Below are 20,237 nucleotides of genomic sequence, written 5' to 3' on the forward strand. Positions count from 1 at the left end.
TTTTGAAAGCTTTTTCTTATTCAGCTTGCATAATTTCTGTTTGTCTGTCTGCAAATTCACTGATTATTTTCTTTGGCATCTCCATTCTGCTTACATCCATCCAATGAGTTTTTTATTAGGGTATATGTAATTTTCATTTCCAAATTTTCCATTTGGTTCTTCTCTATATCTTCTATTTCTTTGCTGACAATTCAATTTTAACGCTTGTTTCAAGGGTAGACACAATTCCTAGTTTATGTAATAGCTTTTTATGTCTTTGCCAGATATTTCCAATGCCCATGTCATCTGGGTATTGGTATCTCTTGGTTCTTTTCCCAGGAGTGTTGAATTTTTTTATGATTCATTGTATCATACACATTTTCAAAGCTTTTGCAGTGGTCTTAAGATATGTTCCATGTATGTGCCATCAGTCAAACATGGGTGGTGGTCTATCCATCAATTCAGTTCTTCAAGTTTTTGGTATGCTAATTATGGTCAGATTCTCACACACAAAGCCTGGAAGTGAGTTCTGGAGCTCATAAACGGATGTATGAGGTGGCTTTTCTTGGTGTCTCCATCTGCATGATATTCTTGGTGCTTTCCATTTCCCTGAGGCTTCTCTTATGGTCTTTTGAAAAGAAACCTCAGTCTCTGGCTGCATTTCTCTGCTGTGCATTTCCACAATTAAGACTCATATGATTAGATTGTCCTCCCTCAGTAATTCAGGATAATTTCCCCATCTTTTTTATTTTTTTAAGATTTATTTATTTATTTAATTCTCCCCCTTCCCTGGTTGTCTGTTCTCTGTGTCTATTTGCTGCGTCTTGTTTCTTTGTCTGCTTCTGTTATCTTCAGCGGCACCGGAAGTGTGGGCGGTGCCATTCCTGGGCAGGCTGCACTTTTTTTCGCGCTGGGCGGCTCTCCTTACCAGGTGCACTCGTCGCGCATGGGGCTCCCCTACGCGGGGACACACCTGCGTGGCAGGGCACTCCTTGCATGCATCAGCACTGCGCATCAGCACTCCACATGGGTCAAGGAGGCCCGGGGTTTGAACCGCGGACCTCCCATGTGGTAGATGGACGCCCTAACCACTGGGCCAAGTCCGTTTCCCAATTTCCCCATCTTGAGGTGCTTAACCTTAATCACAAATTCCATGTTCCTTTTGCTACATAAGGAAACATATTTACAAAATCTAGAAATTAAGGCATGGACGTCTTTGGGGGACAATTATTCTACCTACTCTACCAACCTTTATCTTCTTTAATCTTCCTTTATCTTCTTCCAAAATATAATGGTGGTAAAGGCATAAGAAAAGAATTATAGGTAGTCTGGTTTTAAAAGGGAGAAATGGAAAGGATAAGGAGTCACTGGTACCAAACAATTTTGAAATGCAGCCAGGTAAACTCCATCTTTTTTCAAGGTGTGAGAATAGTTCCATGTGGCTTATGGCTCGAAACTGTGGGTTCATCATTCTGTATCTTGGACTTGTGTCTTGCCCTTTTGGCTCCTCCTAGCACTGCCCCCTAGACCTGAAGCTCTTCCCTCTGAATCATTTTTCAGATGAATCGTCTTTTGCATGAAATGTATCATATGTGTGTTTGGACCTGAGTAGTGAGAATGTTTGGGGTCTTTCATTGTGTACTCTCACTGCCCTTTCCATCTAAGCTAGCAGAGGTTCCACTATAAAGAATTCTCAAGAACATTTTGGGTCTTCTGTGTATGTCAACCAGGATTCACTTCATTAGATAAGCAGTTCAACTACAGATCTTTTCTACATAACCCCTTCTTTATTTTGGCTTTAGATGAGATGGCTGAAGGAACATGTTTTGAAATTTCTAGATGTATTCAGGTTTGATTGAGTGAATCTATGAGCCACAACCTGAACCTCATCAAATAATCTTTCTTGTGATTGAATATTCAGAACTTTTTATTATAGGCTGAACATTTTCAAAACCATCAATCGTGGTTCCTTTATGTTTAACATTTCTTTCCTTAATTTATCTCTCTCCTCTCCAATTTTACTGTAAGCCACAAGAAGAAACTAGGCCACATCTTCAACATCTTTCTTAGGAATCTCCTCAGCTAAATGTTCAATTTCATTACTTTCTTGTTCTGCTTTCCACTTAATTGCAGGGCATAACTGTACTAAACTTGCTGCCAACATATGACAAGGCTCCTCTTTCCTCTAGCTTCCAATAGCATATTCCTCTTTTTCTTCTAATCCCTCATCAATGGTCCTTTAAGGTCCATATTTCTACTAAAAGTCTGGTCACAGTGATTGATTTAGTTTCTAAGGTGATTGATGGCTTTCTTACCATGTTCCTTACTTCCTTCTAATCCCATACTGGCAGAATCTTTAACATCCAAATTTCTACTAACCATCTTTTTGATCTAGAATATTACTATCATGTTCACCAAAATTCTTCTAGCCTCTGCCCATTGCCAAATTCTCAAGCCACTTTTGCATCTTTAGATATGTATTACAATGGCACCCAGATTTCTGGTACCAAAATCTGTATTTATTTTACTATTGTTGCTGTAACATATTTTCACAAACCAAGGGACTTGTAACAATACAAATGTATTATCTTGTAGTCCAACATGAGTCACCAGACTGAAATTAAGATATTGGCAAGGATGCACTGCTTTCTGGAGACTCTAGGGGAGAAGTATTTACCTTGCCTCTTCTTCCTCACCATCTTCCAAGCCAGCAATATCACGAACTCTTGACCTTTCTCTGGTTTCATAACTTTTGCTAACTAAAGCAGGGAAATATTGTCTGCATTTAAGAACTCATTTACTTAGAGTGAGTCCACCAGGATAATCCAGAATAAGCTCCACATTTCAAGGTCATTAATCTTAATTACACCTACTGTGACCATTTTTCCATGAAAGACAACATATTCAGAGGCTCTAGAGATTAGGATTTGGATACCTTTCAGTGGCCATTATTCTGCCTACTACACTATGAGGCTTTTTGGACCACAATAATATTAGGTGCTAATCATGTAAGGGGAGAAAATACTCTGATCAAGATGAATCGTGTAAGAAGAAATTTGAGAATACCAATGTTTAAAGAAATGAGATGCAAATGGAAAGATCTGAGATGAAGGAGTAATTAGGCTTTTCTATTATAAACAGATAAGTACAAATTCACTATAGCAGCATATTCAAGTGAGTTGACATTTTCATATGCAGGAGAGGATTGAATAAAATTTTAAGGGCAATTTTAAAAAGCTACTTCTAAAGGTAAAATAGATCTGGAACTCAACTTCTATCTTGTCTATCCCCACAATTATTCTTTGAGTGTTTGAGAGAGTTGAAATGTCAATTACAAAAGAGACTTGTTTCTTTACATAAACTCAAACTAAAACAATAAAGATTCATAATTCCAGAAATTGGAAGAAGGAAAAGAGATTTGCTCAAGGGCAGTAAAGTAAATTATGAACACTAAAAACTCAAAATTATTTAATCATATATCTGGATGTTTGAGTTAATTATTGAAAGAAACACTTTTAAAATAAACAAAAAGAAGGTATACTATAAGAAAACTATTAAGCAGCTACTATGATTAGCTCCCTAAATGCTATTTCCAATCCATTTCTCCCTTGCTGCTTGTTTTGTTTTGTTTTGTTTTGCACCACGTGGATAATAATTTTCTCTGTAGTTCACACTCTCCCCTAGTACATTCAGTGGATTATGGCAGGATATATAAAATCCAGCATCTGATCTTGCAATATCATTTAGGACAACTCAAAGTCCCCCAAATACCCCCATATCACATTGCTTCTTCCTTCTCTCTGCCCTCAGCAACTACTGTGGCCACTTTCTCCACCTCAATACTACAATTTCTTCTATTACTAGTCACAATAGTTTTATGTAGAATGTAAGTAAGTCCACTCTAATCCACATTTTATTCCTCCATTCTGTGGACCCTGGGATGGTGATGCAACTCCACCTCTATATCGAGAGGGGGCTTAGATTCCACATGGATGATTGGATGCAATTCTCCTGCTTGCACTTGTAGGCACTCTTGACTCCCTTGTGTGGTGGTTGACAATCTTCACCTCCCTGTTAGCTGACCCGAATAAGTCCAATGAACCAGAGAATAGGAGTTGCAACTCTGCTGAGGCTCAGGGCTCAGCTGGTACATGGGCAGTTCATAGATTCAAGTCCCCTGAGTATACACTATCCCTAGTGCCAACCACAGGTTCAGTAAAAGGGACAGAAGAGACATGTGTAGAAAGGTTACATCTGAATCCAGCTCCATCACAGCTAGGAGCACAAATTCCAAAGTAGGGCCCTCTGACATGGCACAGAAATCCAAATCCATCTACCATGACCATATACCCTGTGGGTCTCCATAGCCTTCAGAAGAACCAGTACCTAGGGTTGTATCTACTTTGGCTTTTTCTGGGGTCCTGCTGAGCCGTGCATAAGTGTGACCTCTCTGATGACCTCCTGACTCTTTTTGGAAGACTCTTAGCATATCAACTCATTTGTCTTTGCCATTTCCCCCTTTCATCCAAGGTCAAAAAGCAGTTTTTAACACATGATCCTACATGTAGGCTGAGATAGTCTGCTGGTTTGAGTTGGCCCTTTTATTCAAGGTCTCTTTCTAGCTGCATCACCAGCTAGTGACTGGTAGTAATCCCTCAGCCCCAGGGAGGCTCATCCCTGGTAGTCATGTCCCAAAATCACTAGCTATTAGGGAAATGCAAATCAAAACTACAATGAGATACCATTTTACTCCCATAAGACTGGCAGTTATCAAAAAAAAAAAAAAAAAAACAAGACTACAAGCATTGGAGAGAATGTGGAGGAATGGGAACACTCATCCACTGTTGCTGGGAATGCAGAAGGATCCAGCCACTCTGGAGGACAATTTGGCAGTTTCTCAAAAAGTTAGCTATAGATTTGCTATATGACCCAGCATTTCCATTGCTGGGTATGTACCCAGAAGAACTGAAAATAAGTACACAAACCTACATATGCACACCAATATTCATAGCAGCATTATTCACTATTGCCAAAAGTTGGAATCAACCCAAATGCCCATCAACAGATAAATGGATAAATAAAATGTGGTATATACATACAATGGAATACTAGTCAGCTATAAGGAGGAATACAGAACAAACACATGTGATAACATGGATGAATCTGGAGGACCTTATGTTGAGTGAAGCAAGCCAGGCATTGAAGGACAAATATTACATGACCTCTCTGATATGAAACATGCAAACCAAGCAGTCTCAGAGAGCTAGAGACTGGAAGATAGGCTTAAAGGATTTGGGGGGGAGAGGAAGGTTGCAAGCTGGCACCTACATGGATGAACTCTATGATAAGCTGGAGTAGTTACAGTTACAAATGACAACTGAGGGAGTGCTGAGTTCCTATCCAGGGGACCTCTGTCACATTCCCCAATGGAACAGCAATAATCCCCCAACAGCAACGGCAAAGACCAACAAGGAAGGATGATCCAATGATGAGCCCTTGACACTGTTGACTATGCTTATGAGCTGGTGTGCCTGTAACATGCACTAGGTCTAGAGCTACAGGGAGCCTAAGAGTTACCTCCTGAGAGCCTCCTCGTTGCTCAAATGTGGCCACTCTCTAATAAGCCAAACTCAGCATGTAAATGCATTACCTTCCCCCCACTGTGGGACATGACTCCCTTGCTGCTTTTGACTACAAAAGTTTATCACATAAATTCTGCGCTTTCTAGTCTTCCTTATAGTTCTATATAGCAAGGTCATACAGTTTTGGCCTATATGAATGATTGAGGCTCTCCATAAGGCCCACCAGGATAACAACTTGCTTTCTTGATTGAAAGTGATAGATTTGGGTATCACTTGACCATCTTTCCCCTTCTTCCTGCCTTAAATGGGAAAGTGATACTCAGAACTGGAGCAGACAGCCATTTTGTAGAGCTCCTGGCCCTGACATCATCAAGCCAACAGAAGCTGCTATTTCTGGACTTTTACATGAGAAACATAAATTGCTATTTGTTTGAGCCACTATAAATCTAATCTTTGAATCTAATCTTAATATGTTTGAAATTAGCAAAGTCAGTGAAGGGATTGCAGTAATTTTAGTTTCATAAAATATTTGGGGAATTGGATGAATTCCAGAGACCTGGCCTTGTGGAAAGTAGGGGGCTGGTTCCCAAACACTGAAATTGTTTCCAGGAAGAGTATCTGGGCTCATATACACTGTGATTCCCAGGAAATTTACAGAGGTACAGAGATTTGGGGTGAGCAAGAGATCATGGACAGGGCCTGATTGAGAGCATTGTAATAAGGATATAATTCACAATATCAAAGTAAGTAGAAAAAAGAAGGAAATACAAAGAACTGTGTCATCAGAGAGCAGACATTATCAGTACTAGTGAAAGGTGAGCTTTAAAAAAACAGTTTTATCTAATTTTCACCAAGCATGATTGAATCATGTCCTATCAATTTTATGGCTTTATTTTCTATGACTTTCATATTTTCAGCAACTGCCCTTTCATTGAGGATGTCAAAATCATGAAAATAAATTTGAAAGTCACTCTATTTCTATGGGAGCTCCTCACCTGTACTTATATGTGTTGGCAGTGTGCCTGGCTGTACCGGGATCCTATTCATGTCAAGCAGACTACAAGATAAATAGCAGAGACAAGAACAATGTCACATTTAGGATTTTTCATTTGGGGGTAGTATGAACAAAAATGCTACATATTCTATGACATAAGATGCTTCCCACTTGTGGCATCTGAGAATATCTTTGCAATGATCCAGATTTCACACTCAAATGTCCTCCAACTACTTTGCATGCAACTGAGGGAATAACTGACACTATTCTAGTTTATAGGGAAGGAATAGATTCTGGTTATATTGGTCCATTAATTTATTAAATGGTTGTGAACAGCTTCCTCCCCTCCTTAAGAACCATCACTACTAAATGTCTACTGCCTCCATTTGGGTGTTTGATTTGGGTAATTCTGCATGCTCTATAAGAAGTAATTTAGTATGTCTGTGAGATAGATGACAGTTTTGGATCTTTTCTCCTGGGATATTTAACCTGGAAATTCTTTTTAATGTTAATAGCAGTTATTCATGTCAAGTCTGGCATATTGATGGAGAAATATGCTCCTAAATCTGTTTTTACAGTTTGTGTATACTTTGAAGGATTTTATCGCCACATGGCCCTTAGAGATTTGGTACCACTCAATCGACAGTGGGTACAAAGTCATATGGGTATCATTCTTACAGTTACTCCACACCTCTTTTTGGAAAGAAACTCAAAATAAAGTTGTTAACTGATACAGAAAAGTTAAGAGATATAACCAGGGTGATAACAGAGAGTCTCATTTACCTTTGTCCTTTCCATATAACAACAACTGGTGCAAAATTGATGGCCAGTTGTATGAGTGATGTATGGATTTTCCTCCTTTATATGTCCACAAAGGGAAGAGAGAAATAAAGTCAGGGTGATACCAGAAACTGCGGCTCTCTAAAATGAGAGACTAGGAATTTGCATATAACATAACAGTGAAGAGATCAGACCACCAGAGGTCAAATTCTAGCTATGACACCTTCTACCTGCATCTCCTTGAGCAAGTCATTTAATTTCTTTATGCCTGTGATCTGTCACATACAAAGAGAGTAAAAAATAATATACCTATCTCCTAGTGTGTTTCAGTTAATATATTAAAGCCCTTAAATCTGCAGCTGGTACATGGTAAGTGCTGACTAATTTTAGTTCTCATAATTAGTAAGTTCACTCTGTTACTAAATAACTCTGAGTTGTTTTAAGACAATAATTGTTCTTGCCTCACATACTTATCTTTTTTTAGAAGAAAATACGATAAAGTATGTAAATAATATAAATGTAAATGAAGATTATTATCCTTGAACTCACTCATCTATGGGGAAATAGATGTTAAGTTAAAGACATCAGGACTGAAATGACTTATTCATGTCTTCCATGAAATAAACATTTGCATATGTAAGAATAAATTTCAATTATGGGGTACTTTGAAATATCGAAATATTCGATAGTCTGTAAATCATGGTCATTTATTCAGTTTTCATCCAGAAATTTGAAGTGTTATCTCCCCAAACCACCTCAGTTTTCTTTCTATCATAGCCATGAGAAATATTATCATTTTTCTTCAAAATTTAGTTATCAGTATTCCAAAAATTAATAAACTACAAGGGCCTGATAGCTAATTTACCATGAGGAAATATTTCATCCTATCCGTATGATTTGGATTGTACCTTCTAAGAGTTCCTTGGTGTGGCAGGCAGAATAATAGCCCCCCAAAAATGTCACATCCTAGACCCCAGGACCTGTGAATTTATTACCTTACATGAAAAAGGGACTTTTAAGATTTGACTAAGGTTATAAAACTTGAGATGTAGAGATTACCATAGATTACCCTAATGAGCCTAATCTAATCACATGACTCATTAAAAATCAGAGATTTTCCCCAGGGAGGTCAGAGAGATGTGGCAATGGAAGAATAGGCAGAAGAAACTTAGCTTGTGAGAGGGACTCATACACCATGGTTGGATTTTTGGGGAAGGGAGCTGTGCACCAAGGTATAAATTCCCACTCTAGAACTGGGAACAGCACTCAGCTGAGAGCCAACAAGGTAATGGGTACTTTCTAAAGCAACCATAAAGAGCAAAGAAATGGATTGCCAGCCTTTAAACCATACACCCTCATTTTTACCTTGTGCCCTACATCTGGGCAGACTGATAAGAAAGCCTCTGTGCTCTCTCCTCTGACATCAGGGGGAGATTCAAACCAAGCAAGCCCTGTCTGTGTGCAGGAACCCTCACCTGGCTCGTCCCTTCCGCACAATAAAATCCCAACTCGTCTTATTTCCTTGTTCCCTCAACCTATTTTCAGACCTCCTTGAGAGGCCCTTCCTGTTCTCCCCAGAGATCTCAACCAGGTAAGCACTAAATCTTCTTCTGCCCCCTTGGGGTGTGTATGTGTGGCATCATCAGTTTTGACATCCCATCCAGATTTGAGGTGTGAGTCCCTCTTGCTTTTGCAGGTGACCATAACAAGGAAACACATTTACTATTTTGTCTTCTCATTTGCCTCTCTCTCTCATTAGAACATATACTTTACAAAGGAAAATACAATGTCCATGTTGTTCACTGCACTCAGAAAAATGAACAGTACACACTCTGTGTGTATATAAACATGTGAATTCTTTCTCTCTTATTATGATAGTCAGGAGTCAAATAAAATAATTACCTTAATCATTTACCTATTTCTTCTTTCCCACAGTAAGGAACTGGCTTTATAAAATTTCTTCCAACCCCCAAAAAAACTATTGAAAGTGAACCACATTCTAAGACCCAGAGTATAATTCCAAACAAGAAAAAGTTGGTGTCTATTGTCTTTATTAATTCAAGAAATAGTCATTAAGCATCATGTGTTGGGTAGCACTATAGTTACTGGGAATCCTGTAGTGAATAAGACAGAGAAGAGCCTTGATCTCATAGAATGTATATGCTAGCTCTCTTTATTTCTTAAGATTTATTTTGTTTATTTCTCTCACCGCCTCTCACTTTTTGCACTCACTGTCTGCTCTCTGTTTCAGTTCACTGTCTGCCCAATGGCTTGAGCAACCTCTGCTCCCTGCTTGTTGTGTCTTTCATTGTGTTTCTTCATTGTGTCTCCTCGTTGCATCATCTTGTTGCATCATGTTGCATCAGCTCAGCACGCCAGCCCATCATGTCAACCTTCTGTCTTGCTCATCTTCTTTAGGAGGCACCAGGAACCAAACCTGGAAACTCCCAAATGGTAGGCAGACACCCAACTGCATGAGCTATATCCACTTCCCTCTAGCTATCTTTTATTACACTTTTTTTGAGAAGTAAAGATACTAGATCCTGTACTTTACCAGCCTGAAACCATTTTTAACTGCTAAAAATTCATACCCAACCTAGTTTCCTCAAAAACATATACTTTTAAATTTGTCTAAGGTTATTAATTGGTGAGACAGAGGCAACACTATGTTCACTGCACCTTTTTCTTTTCTTGGATATGCAAGAAGACTACATTTCCCAATGTCCCCTCATCTAATTGAGGACCATATAACTGAGTTCCAGCCAATGAAAGATGGAAGAAATTAAAATAAGCTAGCTCTACTCTAAGCCTTAACAATTATCCATATAATATTCTTCCCCTTCTATGGTTATATTAGAGGTCATGTGCCCCAGATGATTTTACAATAAAGTATAAAGTCTGGGTCAATGATTCAGAACTTGGAGAAAAGCCACTGAGGCTAGCTCTCTCATTCATGACTGTCACATGAGCAAGAAATAAAATTTTGTAGTGTTAAAGCTTTGAAATGTAGAGGTTGATTGTTGTTGCAGCAGAGCCTGGTTTACCCTGACTTATCAGAACATTGGAATTTTATTTACCTGCTCATTCCTATGCTGTCTTGGTTTGCCACATCTGCAATCTCAAATATGACAAACTGGTTTTAGTTTAAAATGGGGATTTTTTGGTTCATGGTTTTGAGGCTAGAAGAATTCTAAAATCAAGATATCAGTTTGGCTTGCTTCCTCCAAAAATCCATAGTGTTCTAGTGCTGTCTGCTGGCAATCCTGGGCGGTTCCTTGGCTTGGACCCTGCCTCTTGTCACACACAGATGGCCTCTCCTTTTTGGCTACTGTGTTTTCTGGGTTCTCGTTATGAGGCCTCCAGTTATAAAGATTAAGGCCTAACTTAATTCAGCTGGCTACCACTTAACTAAATGTAACATCTTTGTGAGGTCCCATACATTTGACTCACAAACACAGGAATGTGGATCTAAATGGGAGCCCATAATTCAATCTACCACATATACCTAATACTATTGTTGGCCATATTGTTTTCAATAATATCTCCTGACATTGGTAATCATATTGATGACTCTGATGACTCAACACTTTTAAGAACGTTGTGAAGAATAATGGGTTCAGATACACGGGGATTTTTCAACCCTTGCTCATTTTTCAGATTGAGATATTAACACACCCAATCATTATTGATTGGATTGGTTAGTCAATTTGAATAAATAAAATGTTGGCTATTTCAAAGAAGAACAAAAACCTGTCACTTTCTATGTCACTACTATCACAGAGAGATGAAAATAAAGGTACTCTGAAAATATTTCTATTGCTCAGTTTGCTACCTTCCCATTTTTCATTAGCTATGATAAATTGCCCTCTAAATGACTAATTAAGACTGGTATCCTGAGGTCCTCAGCACTCCTAAGTGATAATTCAGATTAAAATACGAACAGGCTTTCAAGTGTTTAATGGGGCAAAGTAACAGGGATGATGTATGTACTTTCTTGGACTTGCAGCCAAAGTAGACTAGAGAATGCATGAATCTAGTAAGGGTATTGGATTAACCCTTGATGCTCAAATGCCAAGGGGTACAGGGAGTCAGTGAATCAAAATATTATGAGTAGTTATTAAAGAAGAGTGAGAAGCACTTGAATTGAGCAGCCCTTAGAGATGTGTCAAGGGAAGACTTTTTTTTAATTACTGTTACTTCAAATCCATGAAAAGTCCATTATTTCAGGGGGCTCTTTTCATGGTTAGACATGCTGGTCACCATTGGAATATGGCTTAAGCCCTAACAGCCATGTTTGGCGTCTTATGCATTGGTCTCTTAATGAACTGCTGATTGGACCATTTGGCCATTAGAAGTTCATTTTTTCTCAGAGGTTAGGAATTGGGATTTACAGATACCAATGAATCTGTCTTCATGGTTTGAGTTGAGATATATGAAAATATGAATACCTTCTGGGGCCCCTTCTTCCAGAGAAGAATACCCACTGATCTGCAGGGAGAGAATACTGAAGAGACATCAGGGGTGGGGAAGAAATGATGTGCTGCACAATCCCAGAGAAAGGGACACAGAGGTAGCTTTTTTGCTTTTGGTTTTTAATAGATAGATCTCCCTGACATGAACGTGGTTCAGTGTCCATACAGTTTTATAATATGGTACTTGCCTAAGGGGTTGAAGTGGATTTTTGTTAACAACAACCTCAACTACAACAAAACACTAAAAATGAACATATTTGAATAACTCAAACACTATAGCTAAGTTTACCTCATAGAATTATTCTAATGTCAAAAAGGCCTTTCAGTTTTATCTACTATAAGCCATATTGTAACTAAACACTGGGGTAAAAATAAAATGAATAATACCTGTTCCTACACACCAAAGAAAAACCCAGTCTAGCGGTAAAGTCCTTTAGAAAATAATGGTCATGACAATTCATGAGAGGTTTCATTGGCTGTTTGTTTGACCTGATTGGACTGGGGTCACTAGAAACTGAAAACTGAGATGGACACTGACTATTTCTCTCAGTTCTTACTTTCTATATGGTCCTTTACAGTGTGTTTCTCTGGCAAAGGGAAAAGCAGCAATGGCTGTTGAGATTCAGGAAACTTTTTTTCTAATTTCAATGTTGAGCAACCATAGCATTTGCTGAGATTTATTTGCCATAAGGAAACTGGGGAAAATAATTTTTACAGGACATAACAACACTATATGCTTTTCACAGCTTCCGCTGATAACATTTGTGACACATCAGGGGAAAGTGCAAGCTTTTATGAAGTTACAAAACAGATCTCTAAGGAGACTTCATTTCAGCTAAGTTAATAAAAGGTCTCAGAGTATTTCAAGGGAGAAAAAAAAGGCAAAGCAGGATGACCAAGACATCAGCACAACCACCTCTCACAGTAAATTGTCCTGGATCCCAGAAGAGGGAAGAGTCAGAAACTGGCAGATGACATAAGGAACTCATGTACGCCTAGATGAGGTAAATGGTGTATTTCTCTAAACTTCTTTCGATTTAATTTTATGTTTGAGTGCTAGAAGGAAAATTGGAATACATTTTTTCAAGCATCTTATTCTTTAACATTAGTTTGGAGTGATTTAGAAGAGAAAAAGGAAGGAAATAAAAGAAAAGGAGACATTTTAGGAGCAGGTATTGGAAATCGCATTTAAACATTTCTCAGAAGGATGGAGTTACAATGAAAACTCATCAAGGAAAAATAAAAGTGCTGCACATTTTTACTTTTGCCATTTGGGACATGATATTTCATAAATATAATGTTATAGTTGAGTAAGAAGGACATTAAACTGGAAATCAGATAAATAGCTGTGGAAACTTTGGAAAGTTAATTTACCTGTGACTCAATTTTCATGCTGTCAGAGAGAAAATAGTAAACTCAAACTAACTGCTTCACTTGAGTTTTATCTTAATTATATTGACCAAAAATTCATTACATGCTTATTCTACTATGGTCAGTGCCCACACATACTAGAGAAATATTCTAGAGTTGATAATAACTAAAGTATTTTTGAGGATTAAATAAGTATGTAGAAGCATACAACACAGTCCTAAGACTAGAGTCAGAACCCCCCAATTTTTTTTGAAGATTTATTTATTTCTCCCCCTTTCCACCCCCTGTCTGCTCTCTCTGTCCATTCACTGTGTGCTCTTCTCTGTCTACTTCTATTCTTGTCAGCGGCCCAGGAATCTGTGTCTCTTTTGCTGTTGTTGTTGTGTCATCTTGCTGCATCAACTCTCCATGTGTACGGTGCCACTCCTGGGTAGGCTGGACTTTCTTTTGCACTGGGTGGCTCTCCTTATGGGGCACACTCCTTATGTGTGGAGCTACCCTACACGGGGGACACCCCTGCATGGCACGGCACTCCTTGCGCACATCAGCACTGTGCATGGGCCAGCTCCACATGGGTCAAGGAGGCCTTGGGTTTGAACTGTGGACCTCTCTTCTGGTAGGTGGATGCTCTATCCATTGAGCCAAGTCCGCTTTCCAAAAAATTTTGAATTGATTCTACCTATAACTGAAGAGTGAATTTACTCCAAGATGCACTATTTCCCTTTAACATAAAGTTAAAAAATAAATTGTCTCAAAACATATCCCTAAAGTAGATAAGTTTAAAGGTTTGTTTAAGGCTTCACAGATAGCAAGGAAGAAAATGAAAATTCATATTTAATATCTGAGACTGCAAGGTTAGTACTGTTTCCACTTTACAAATTTTCCCCAAAATTCATGGAATAATTTATGTAAAAGATTTTCTTAAAATTTTATCCATTCATTCATTCAAGGATGACTCAATATTCATTCTTTCAACCAGTTATTACTCCATATATATATATATATATATCTCATGTCCTATGGCAGGATATGCAACATGTAAATTCAAAAGACAAACAGCTAATTTTTTTAGCATAACACATGAGAAAATAAACAAACTAAACTATTTCAAAATAATAGGATATGAACTTGAATAGAAGTATATTTTAGATGGTATTGGAATAAAGATGCATGTTAATGCTTAGACCTTTTGGTGGAAATAAAAATTGGAGGAGAATGTATTGAAAGCTTTCCAATGAGGGTGATTTTTTACTTAAGCCCTCTAGATGAAAGATATCTTCTAGAATGCAAAAATGAAGAGCAAATTCTAGGCAGAGAGACATTATTTTCTAAGATCCAGAAGTAGGAGTGTACCATTCTCTTGGAAGTAACTATTTTATTTTGATACACATATCAGAGTGTAAGGACCTATGCCTGGAGTAGTTGCAGAGGCCATACCATACAATCATTACTATGGATATAAAAGAACCTATATGCAGAGAGCAAAGGGGCTGTGATCAGCTCACAATAAGTCTGCACAAAGGGAAGGTGACATATAAAGAAATAAAGGAGAGAGAGAGAGACACGGGAAGAAATAAAGATGGGACCAGGGAACTCACAGTTTGTGGAACTGAGAGCCTCAACCCTAGTTTCCACCTCATATTTATTTGGAAACTAATGAGGAGTTGTTTGCTATTAGAACTGCAACATCATCTACAATAACAGGAAGCAACTGCAACATCTACAATAACAGAAAGCAACTGCAACATTTACAATAAGGTAACATCTACAATAATAGGGAAGCAATTGTAACATCATTTACAATAACAGGAAGCAAAAACTAGGTAAGCCAGTTTCTGGCAACATATCCCCCTTTTTGTTTTTATAAAGCAACAAAGGCAGATTAGGTGATTTCTTACTGCCTCATATGCCGAAGGGCTTGTTGTGTGCTTATCTTTGAAGTAACAATGTCAAATCGGAGAACAGCATTTTATACATAATCCATAACTATAGCAGATTATACAAACTTCCAAACTAGCAGATGATTTATTTCTCATGGGCTTAAGATTTCCTACTAGCAAGGCTATATAGGACAGTACTCAATCAAAAAATGACCTCATTTTTCCCACTTTGTATAGTGCTCTTAGCATCTTCATTGGACCTGGGACCACATCCAATTCACTGGCTAAGTCAATATCCACCTTCTCCCTCTTTCAATATTTTTTAAAGCAGCCTGCTGGAGGTCCCCCTACTCCCATGAAGGACCTTTCCTAATTAACATCTTAGTGAGGGATAAAAGAGTTTTAGTATTCCAATAATATTACAAATTCTATTAACATGAGAAAACCTTGTACTTTATCCATTACAGCAGAGAATAGAGTTTTGTCTTAACCAACCAAACAACATTTAATAATGTGATAGAGTAGCAGGACCTTACAACTTGTCCCAATTGTTTGCCTATTGCAGGCTCTTAAGATACCATTGTCTCTGATGTTTCTTAGTAGGGTCATTACCACAGGTTTCTTCTATACAGACAGATTCATTGCAGTCAGGCTAGGGTAGAAAGCCTTGAGGAAGAACTCCAAAAGTCCATTGCTGACATTTGCACACAAGTTTTGTACTTTTGGTATTCATTCATGTTTGTTTTCTTTTTACAAAACACATTAACTTACTGACTGCTACCACAATACTTTTACAACTTGCTATATGCATTTTAGTTCTGTCCTGCAGATCTCCATTTTCTGACTTTATAAAACTAACCATTTTATTTTAGGACAAAACACACCTCGTAACATTTCAGTTAGCATTCCACAAACTTTTTACCTTTTGCAATATTTGCTTAACTTTTACATCTTTCATTTTACCCTTCCTTTCTCTCTTTTTTCCTTTTTCTTTCTTTCACTCTCTTTTTCTTTTTTCCTTCCTTTTTCTCTCTTTCTTTCTGGGCACTCACCCTTGCTTGCTGGGCACTCATGCTTGCCTTATGATGCCATGCTTAAACAAGTTCTGTAGTTTACATACTTTGATGTAAAGCCATTCTAGTCTTTGGAATGAGACCCAGCTGTGCAGTTTCCAGCATCTGTCTCTTCATTTGCATGACTGGAGATTCTGGGTTCCACAGGAATTTTGTCATCTCTTGGCGTTCATGGCACAGCTCCATCTGTCAAGCTGGCCCCCACACAGCACATTCTCTGTCTCCTGGGGAAATACAAGCAAACCCTCGAGGACTTCGAAGGCTTTCCACACCACTCAGGGCTCTGCACCTTCACTCCAACTTTAGTTTCGCTCAAGGTGATCCTTCTTCCCTTTAGGTCCCTGCTGGACGCCAGTGGCTGAGCTTCCCTTTGAGCCCCACACTGGGCACCAGTTGCTGTGATCAGCTTACAATAAGTCTGCGCAAAGAGAAGGCGGTGTATAACATAATGAAATAAAGGACAGAGAGACACAAGAGAGGTGATAAAGATGGGACCTGGGGACTTACAGCTTCTGGAACTGAGATCCTCAACCCTAGTTTCCACATCTTATTTATTTGAAAGCCAACAAGCAGCTGTTTGCTATCAGAACTGCAACATCATCTACAATAACAGGAAGCAACTGCAACATTTACAATAAGATAACATCTACAATAACAGGAAGCAATTGCAACATCATCTACAATAACAGGAAGCAACAAATAGGTAAGGCAGTTTCCCACAACACAAAGGCATTGATAGTTTTATTTGAGGGTATCACACACAACCATTGGTGACAGAGACAAAAATAGAGTTGTCATGGATACCTCTTGAAGACTTCAGACACTGATGGGTGGGGGTATGGTGAAGAGTGAATGAGTATAAAGAGGCGTGTACAAAAGGTATATCTATGCTTTAAACATAAATATATGCATGCAATGTCCAGTTATTATAAAATATACTCTCAAAAACACAAAGAAAAAAAGACAATCAGAGGCAAACGTTGTTAATATCTGTGGAATATTTTTCCAGTTATTTTCTATGTATATTTGTAATTTTTCTTTTGCTTTTTAAAAACAAATTACCAAAAGGCATGATGCTTCTCATACTATTTTGTTTATGAGTGGTAACACCCATTCTTTAATTTGGAGTTGCACAATCAACCTTGATGTTTCTTCTTCTAAAAACAAATTAGTCCAAAATATTTCTGTAGTAAAAATTTAATGAAGCATGCAAAATAATAAATTGGCCAAATATAAAATGAACATTTTTGCTGCATTAAGCCCAATATAAAAATGGTCAAGATAATATAGGAATTTTTATATCATTTAAATATTATGATAAGTTATATAAATAATTGTGTAGATGATCAGATTGTTGAGAAGGAATGAGGGAAGGGGGTGGGGAGAGAGAGAGAAAGAGAGAGATCAACATCTGTTAAGACACTAGTGCCTGTAGAATGAATATGATGTAGCTTAATTCTGAAAAAGCACTTGACAAATTTATTTCAATTCATAGCATGACTATAGAAAGAAGGAGAATCTTTGAAATGACTGAACAGGTAGAAGTGCAATGGAGCATAATAATCAATGAGAATCATTTCCATATGATGGAAATTCTCTCCATTGTCTCAGCTGTAAAATCTTCTGAGTACTAGAACAAGGGGGACAGGCAGTAGTGCTTGACCCATGGAAAGGGGCACACCCACCAGGAATATATTCGACACTGGAATTTGAGAGGCCTTGATGATTGACGTAAACTTTAGTCTTTTTTGCTCACTGATCTCCCTTTATAAAATGCCTGTTAGATCCAGTAATGGCCGTGGAGAGGAAAGTTGAAATGCTTTGATCATGTGTTAAAGAGAGATCGTATAAATGGTTTCTTGGGAGACAGATGGATGTTGAGTAGGGAATGAACTATACTTTCAGTTCCATAACTGCAAAGCAAGCAGATAGAGAACTCATGAAAATTATGGAAGATTTAGTAGCTAGCTGTCATTTCTTCCCTTACTTCTGACTTCTCTTGCTTGTCTCCCCACAGTGTAAATAATAACAATGGCTTAGTTGTCTTTCAGAAGTGTTGACCCAAAAGAAAAATTGATCATCCAGCTAGTAATTCCTGTCATGTACAAAGACATTTTGCATCAAAATCTCATTGTAAGACTAAAACTGTCTATCACATGATGAATAATGAAACACACTTTTCCTATTTGCTCATTTGTGTTATGAGGAACTCAGGATTGTGCTCAGGTTAAATTTTAAATGCTTCATGCACCATAGGCAATGCAAGATGATATGTTCCTGCCCCATTTTCTCAATTTAGGCTGAATGTAGTATATTGAAAAGTATGGTTTCTCTGCAATGTGATAATATTGGCAGATAAGCACAAAAAAGAAGAGAGTAGATTGAAGTAAGGATCCCTATGAGCTCAGAAACATTGGCAAATTGAAATTTATATTTTGAAAAGCCAAAGAGATTAAATAAGATGTTGGATGGTATTATGGTGCTTCACTGGTCTCTAAAGAGCTGTGCGATTCATTAATTTTTGTTTTTCCCACTGTTTGTTTTTTTCAATAGTGCTTTAGGAAAAATGGGAAGATCTGCCTCTTCTATCCATATTGTCACTTCTGCATTGAAGGAAAGAACGTCCTGTTCAAATCCCTACTCCTTTGGTCACCTTCTTTATTAGGGCCATGCCAAAGAGGGAGGAGTTGTAATTAGATTTTTCAAAACCCAGAAAATTATGTTTGTGTTCAATCCCCAGTGACTATTAACATCAGGATCCAGGTGTGGGAATCCTTGTCTGTTTTCCCCTTTTAACTAGGCACACGTGCACACACACGCGCATGTTCTTTCTCTTAAACTTTTGTCCCGACTGGTGAGAAGACAAAGCTACTCATCTCCCAGCAGTGGGGAGTAGGCATCATGTTGTTCCATTCCATGAGTTCACCTTGCCTTTTGGAAGATAAGTCAAACCGAAGATATCACCACAGACCGCGATATCCTAGACTCAGGAGAGAAGGAATAAGATGCAGAAGACTGCCCTAGACCTTGTAACTAAATTGCTTTCTCTAATCCATTGGTTATCAAAACTCTACATTTGGTATAGACACCCACCTATTATTAAATCTGTACATTGTGTCTTACATTAAAATAGTACTCAAATAAATAAATCACAAATACAGCACACTGTATCAACAGGATTTCTTTTTTTTTTTAAGATTTATTTATTTATTCCCCCTCCCACCGCACCCCAGTTGTCTGTTCTCTGTGTCTATTTGCTGCATCTTTCTTCTTTATCCACTTCTGCTGTGTTTCTTTTTGTTGCGTCATCTTGTTGTGTCAGCTCTCTGTGTGGGCGGCACCATTCTTAGACAGGCTGCACGTTCTTTCGCGCTGGGTAGCTCTCCTTTCTGGGAGCACTCCTTCTGCGTGGGTCTCCCCTACACGGGGGACACCCCTGTGTGGCAGAGCACTCCTTGTGCGCATCAGCACTGTGCATGGGCCAGCTCCACACGGGTCAAGGAGGCCCAGGGTTTGAACCGTGGACCTCCCATGTGGTAGACGGACACCCTAACCACTGGGTCAAGTCCGTTTCCCAACAGGATTTCTTGATTAATGTTGTTACTTATTTCTTTTTTCGTACATGATAATAAGAACAGAGTTAGAGGTAGGCAGCTCAAGGCTGATGAAAATAATGGCCATGGAGTACAAGACATAAGTAGGTGGTGATGCCATAGTCCAAAGAAGCAGCTAACTTTGGAGGATAATACATATTCTGAAACATGGATTGTGTTTTAGAAACAATAGCAGTAGTAAAATTTTACTGAGAGATTGCCTTTCAACAGACAACCTACTGAGTGCTTTACTGCCATTAAATCTTTTAATCTCACTGGAAAAATCTAAGAATGAGACATTATTATTAGTAGTATTATCCACATATAGGTGAGGAAATATTCCTAAACAGAAGCTTCAAAGTATAGAGTGATACTAATAACTCAGATAAGTGTCAGACTAGTAGCAAAAACAGAGTCAGTTATAATCTATTTTAGAGCCAGGAGACATAAGTTAAACAATCCGATTCAAGGTCCAAAGCAGAAGGCATCAAACAAATAAGAACAAGCCATAAC

Source organism: Dasypus novemcinctus, chromosome 7 (genome assembly GCF_030445035.2).
Source record: "Dasypus novemcinctus isolate mDasNov1 chromosome 7, mDasNov1.1.hap2, whole genome shotgun sequence".
NCBI lineage: Eukaryota > Metazoa > Chordata > Mammalia > Cingulata > Dasypodidae > Dasypus > Dasypus novemcinctus.